This window comes from Schistocerca americana, chromosome X, assembly GCF_021461395.2.
Source record: "Schistocerca americana isolate TAMUIC-IGC-003095 chromosome X, iqSchAmer2.1, whole genome shotgun sequence".
Taxonomy (NCBI): Eukaryota; Metazoa; Arthropoda; class Insecta; order Orthoptera; family Acrididae; genus Schistocerca; species Schistocerca americana.
Window position 1 is genome coordinate 859,457,197 of NC_060130.1, and position 6,207 is coordinate 859,463,403.

The 6,207-nt window shown below is 44.4% G+C and overlaps 1 non-coding gene across 1 annotated transcript; it reads left to right on the forward strand.

The window, feature by feature from the left end:
* Nucleotides 1-3,418: 3,418 nt before the first annotated feature.
* Trnas-cga lies at nt 3,419-3,493 on the forward strand. Its single transcript has one exon. It is a non-coding gene; the product is annotated as a tRNA-Ser (tRNA).
* Nucleotides 3,494-6,207: the final 2,714 nt, after the last annotated feature.

The window sequence follows — 6,207 nt, forward strand, 5'->3', positions numbered from 1 at the left end:
ACTTTCATTTCCTCTAGAATATAACAGCGATAGGTGCCGGGTTGGAGTCCTAGTAAGGAAAAAATTTATGTTTCTTCTCGTGATTTCAGTTAAAACATCTAGCTACTGCCGAGAAAATCCGATATGTCACAGTTGATTGTGCTTCGATATCTATCCGATTAGGTTCTGGATTAGAATCCCTGTGCAACACAAACCTTTAGCTCTCGGCATTTCAAGTAAGTTACTTGTGAAGAAGCAATATTTAACATCTCTCGTAGTTGGTTAACAGGGACAATAGATGCTTGGTAGGAATTCGCGTCCGTTAAATATGTTTATGTTATGTAATTTGAAGTTGATATTTGATAACTGATACTGTCTAAAATCGAGTTATATCACTCTCTGTATGCCTAGTCAGGAATGACTGTTAGTTTCCGTCAGTCACGAAATCTTTGCTTAGTCTGCACGACCTGAGTGTAAATCCATATGCAGAACGAGACGGTTCGTCATGTCATTTGAAGTTCATACATATTCTCAACTAGCTGCTTGTGAATAACTTAAATTTGTAATGTCATTTTGTGTTAAATAACAAGTACGGTATGTTACTTTGAAGAGGAAATCATGAATACGACGAACATATTACGTGCATTACCTATCTGACGTAATAATGAGAGTGGTAACATTCCAGGTATGTCAATTATTGCAATAAATGTGAGCTTACAAGCCTTAAGGACAGTCTTATCTGTGATAAGGTTTTCCCTGATATTTGTAGTATCGTGGTATTACTTCACATCTGGAGTTATTGCGATACAGAGCAATGTTTTCTAGTGGTGACTTGTTGGAACCATTTTCAATAGTCAAACGACTGTACCAAGGAGCGTTTAGAGGACCTGCTAGACAACTGCATTAAGTGGGTTGCATTGGAATGAGGCGAAATGCAATTCAGGCCGTTCGGATAATTTTGAGCATGACTGTACCTTTTCAGGGAGATAGGCATCATATTTTCGCTAGTGAAATTCGTCATAAATAATCCATCACAATTTGCGAAGGACAGTGATGCACATACGTACAACGCTAGATTTAAAAATGAGTCATATTAGCCACTGTTAAGGCTGTCAGTGGTTCATAGAATAGTCCAATACACAGCAATAAAATTTTTTGATCATTTGCCCAATAACATAAAATGTCTGACAGGTAGCGAAACAAGTTTTAAATCTAATTTAAAACATTACTCTTTAACAACTCCTTTAGTTCCACTGACGAATATATAGTCAAAAACTGGTAGACAGTAAAAAGAAAAAAACACAAGAGATTGTTTCTAGGAGTAGTTGTACGAATAGCAATAAAATGACATTGTGTTCATTACTGTTAAGAGTAATCATGCGTACACAGCTTGTAAACCAATTAGTTTCACATCATTTCCATAAAATAAGCGTTCAAATTATCTGTGGAACATGTAACTAAGTAGCTGACTGATTTAGTAGAGAACTCGGCAGACAAATGTAATGGATAAGTGGTAGGAGAGGGATGGTTGACCGGAGTAGGCCGCAAAGAAATATATGTTTTGATAACTGCTGTGATAGAAGGTGGACCATTAGCACAGCTGAAGTACCCGTTCACAGTAAAGTAAAATCCTTTCAGTATCATTACATAACACTCCCAAATTCTCTAAGTCATGTTCTGTATTAGAAATCCGATATCACATCAATCTTCCTCAAAATATCAGGGTATTTAAATTCCTTTCCAACTTCAAAAGTTTGACCCTTGTTAACGAATATCATAGAGGGTGCTGCAAATTGCCCTCATCGATGTCGATGCAGCACTGTGATCGATTTATCAAACTATGAGGCATATGCAGCGGCTCTGTCTGAGGAATGGCAGTATTAGAGTTTTTCAATGTCCTGCCGTTGGTCACCCAGTGTATGAGGATTATCTTAGCACACTTGACCCTTGATATTGCCACTCAGGTAAAAGAGATACGGAATGGCATATGATCTGTGAGTTTAAATACGCTGAAAGGAAGACCCAAGACTCATGTGAAGAGATGAAAACCTGAGGAGCCAAAAGAGTTGATTCTACCTTACTGAGAAAGCAGTGGAATAACTGAACACGAGAAAGTTCGTCTGGACACTTTAACTCTTGCGCTACAGTATATTTGTAGGGATACGGATGCAGGTCCTTTTTGACAAAATTTAGACGCGACGATCTCTTGATTTCCACTTGCCCAGGTAAACGACTTAGAGATCTCGTCGGACTTTGTTTCAGGCTTTCCTACTGTAACGACACGGGGCGGAGAAGGGGTCCATACCCATAACTAGGCTGCAGTCGTAACCGATGGTCACAGTCAAAGACCAGCTCACACTAGCACTGTCGCCTTCAGCCTCCTACGACTGTGCAACCTACTCCCTTTCGGCTAGGATACTGGGCCTCATTTGGGAAACTTCCACTTGATGTAGGAACGACGCAACAGTGCGCCTTTCACGTGGTCAGTTCCAGACAGCTGTATTTAAACAACCAGAGCCACCCTGTCATCATCGGTGCACCGTGGCCGAAGTTCGAAGCTCAGCCAGTGCCAATCAACGTTGCACTTCTGAAGCAGCCGGCATGAGCGTCACTGGGCCGAAAACTGTAGTCTGCTGCCTAACCATCCAGGTCCTCGGTATCCAGGAATCTGCCACAGCCTCATCGTCCGAGACACAAAGTGAGATCCAGCCAGCTCCGCACCGAAGGGTCTAACGGCGCATTCTGTCACTCTCCAGTCTGCGGTTCCATGTTCAACACACTGGTCAGTTCTGCTGGACCAGCCTGCCTAGCGCCGGCTACCGGTTATCACGTCGCTGTACCGCCAACCTGATCAAACACTTCTGTTGGAGTGTCTGTGGCAGTGGGCTCGGGCCCGAGGGTCCGTGCTCGTCATTTCTCGAAAGGCTCTGAGCACTATGGGACTAAACATCTGAGGTCATCAGTCCCCTAGAACTTAGATCTACTTAAACCTAACTAACCGAAGGACATCACACGCATCCATGCCCGAGGCAGGATTCGAACCAGCGACCGTAGCGGTCGCTCGGTTCCGGACTGAACCGCCTAGAACCGCTCGGCCACACCGGCCGGAGTATAGCTACAGTTTCTATTCTTTACATGTAGCGCTTCGCGTCGGTTTGCCACTATATTTTGCATTCCAGTCATTGCTGGAAGTTTAGTCAAAACATTTCCAGTCTTCAACTCTTTCGTAAGGAAGTTTCACATCAGCGCACACTCCGCTGCAAAGTGAAAATCTCATTCTGGAAACATCCCCCAGGCTGTGGCTAAGCCATGTCTCCGCAATATCCTTTCTTCCAGGAGTGCTAGTTCTGCAAGGTTCGCAGGAGAGCTTCTGTAAAGTTTGGAAGGTAGGAGACGAGGTTCTGGCAGAAGTAAAGCTGTGAGTAGCGGGCGTGAGTCGTGCTTCGGTAGCTCAGTTGGTAGAGCATTTGCCCGCGAAAGGCAAAGGTCCCGAGTTCGACTCTCGGTCGGGCATACAGTTTTAATCTGCCAGGAAGTTTCATACTTGCGTAAGCTGTTTCACCCATCTCGCTGCATAACACTCTACAATGAACACGCACTGTTCTATTGTGAGCGACATTTTGTGTTGTATTCATGTGTCATCACGTCTATTCCTCTCACTGACTCAAAAGTAATGGCACAGCAAAGTCCTCGGGGCAGAGCGTGAGGGAGTTGCTCCTGCGCAGACATGTTAGACAAACCGAAATTACGGTTTCCAACATTTTCTGTGATGGGTAGTTCTCCTTTTCATTAACAAGGATCAGTTACCAAGCAGTCTCATAAATATTTTTCAGACCAGTTTTATTATGCCCATCCTGTCCATAAGCAGACTGGATACAATGAGGAATAATTCCAAGTACAGCATGAGTTGGGAAACAGGATAGCCACTGACGTAAGTGAGTTTGAATACTGGCAATATGTTAAAGGCCGTTGACCTTGGAAATGACGAAGCTGGTCGACAGTCATCGCTTACAAAATTTTCGCTATTCATTCAGTGAAACTGCCGCATGAGGCATGACGTTTTAATTTATTGCTTCTTTACTAATAATTATATTCGCAACACAGTTCGCAGACATTGTCCACATATGCTGCTAATTGTACCTGAAAAGTTATACCACGGTACGGCACATAGTTCAGCAGATGTGACGACATAAATATTAAGCTGCGTGAAAACGACTCTGTATGGCGATATTCGCTAGGGATAAAGGTGAACCATGTGCATAAATATGTATGAAAAATGTAAGATATGGGTAAGATGTATATGTGCCATGTGCGTATGTGGGCAATGCCACTGTTAAATAAGAAATACTCTGGGGATAAGAACCAGGAACCTCCTGATGGGGTAGGTGCGATAATGTGGAAAGGTGATGGAATAAGAGGAAATGGGCAGACAGAGAGGGGAAGGAGGAGGTGGACGGTGAGAGGGGAGGGGGAAATGGATAGACAGAAAAAGAAGAGGACAAGATGGACAGAGAGAAGAAAGAAGAAGACATGGACCAATAGGGGAGTGGAGGAGGAGATGGCCAGAGGAAGAGGAAAAAGTGGAGAGAGGAAAGAAGAGAAGAAGACGGAAGGAAAGAGGGGAGAGGAGAAAATGGGCGGAGAGAGGCATAGGAGGAGACAGACAGAGAATGGACGGAGGAGAAGATGTACAGAGGGAAAAAAGGAGGAGACTGAAACAGCGAGTGGGGGGACGGAGATCGATTTAGAGGAGATGGGCAGAGGGGGAAAGAGCAGAGTGACAGAGGTTATAGTAGCAGCTAGAGAAAGAGAGAGAAAGAGGAGATAGATGGAGAGGGGGGAAGAGGAGATGGACAGGGTATGTGGAAGGAGGACACAAACTAGTAGAAGAAAGTAATAAAAATATACTCATTCAACTATGGGTACGCAGCTAGTGTATCATCCAGGACTTTATGGCCACCTATATAATAGCGAGTATTTCCACCTTTGCCACGGATAATAGCGGCAACGCATAGTGACATGGCAGCAATGAGGCCTTGGTAGGTCACTGGAGGGATGTGACACCACTTTTGCACACAAGCAACTTAGTTTCTGTGAATTCCGGAAACGAGAGCGATGAGGTCTGACGGTACATTCAATCACACCCCAGATGTGTTCGATTGGGCTCAGATCTGGAGAGCTGGAGGTCAGCACATCAACTGGAACTCGCTATAGTGTAACCAGTGTACGATACCCCTTCCACGAACTCTTCTGGACCAGTGACCAGTGGATGCCCACATGAATGATTCCCGGAGCATAATGGAGCCGCTGCCACTTTGTCTCCGTCCTACAGTACAGGAATGAAGTACATGTCCGAAAGAACAGATGCCGTCTTCATATTCTCTAAGTTGGCTGACCAGTTTGAAGGATCTTCACATCGAATCACAAGATGGTCACTGAGGCTACAAGAATAGGGCGTCAGAGCGCTAAACAAAAGTGGACGCAAACACAGGAATGCCGTCTGCCTTTCAAGTCCTTTCACAGAACTCATCGGCACCGACGGTATCTCAGCCATCGTTGCGTTAAAAGAAATTGTTGCAGAACAGAGGGAAGACCCAACGTTGGGGAAAACCATTGAAGCTTCGAAGGATGAGCAACTGAGCAAAGAAATATTCCAATTTGTAAACGGAACAGTTTTTTATAGGAACTGTGATAAGATGTGGCGGAAATTATTGCTCATCGACCCAGCTCATCTGCGGCCAGTGATTCTGAAGTATTTCCACGATAGTCCATCATCTGGGCAGTTGGGACTCGTGAACAATCTAGACTGAATCAGTGGCAGATGTCACTTGCCCAGTCTCTACTAACCTTTCAGGAACAATGTGAGCCCCTGTAAGGAATGCCAAAGAAGAGAGCATGTGCCAAAACCACCTCTGCTGCATTAGGTATCAATACCAGCCGCAGCAGTCCCCTTCAGCCAATTTGGAATTTAACTTTTTGGGAGGTTCCCAAAGTGAAAAAAAGCAAATCGATGGAGAATAGCAGCCTCAACCTCTAAGCTGTCACCAAAGCTGTGTCATCTGCTGGAACTCTCGTCATTGCAAAGTTCTTTGTGGAAGATATCATGCTGAAGCATGTATCTCCCTGTGTGATGACCTCTGATAGTGGGAAAGTCTACCAGTCGAGACAACAGTTAGAGATAATTTCACATTGTAACATGGCCCACAGGATGACAGTGGCCCACCATCC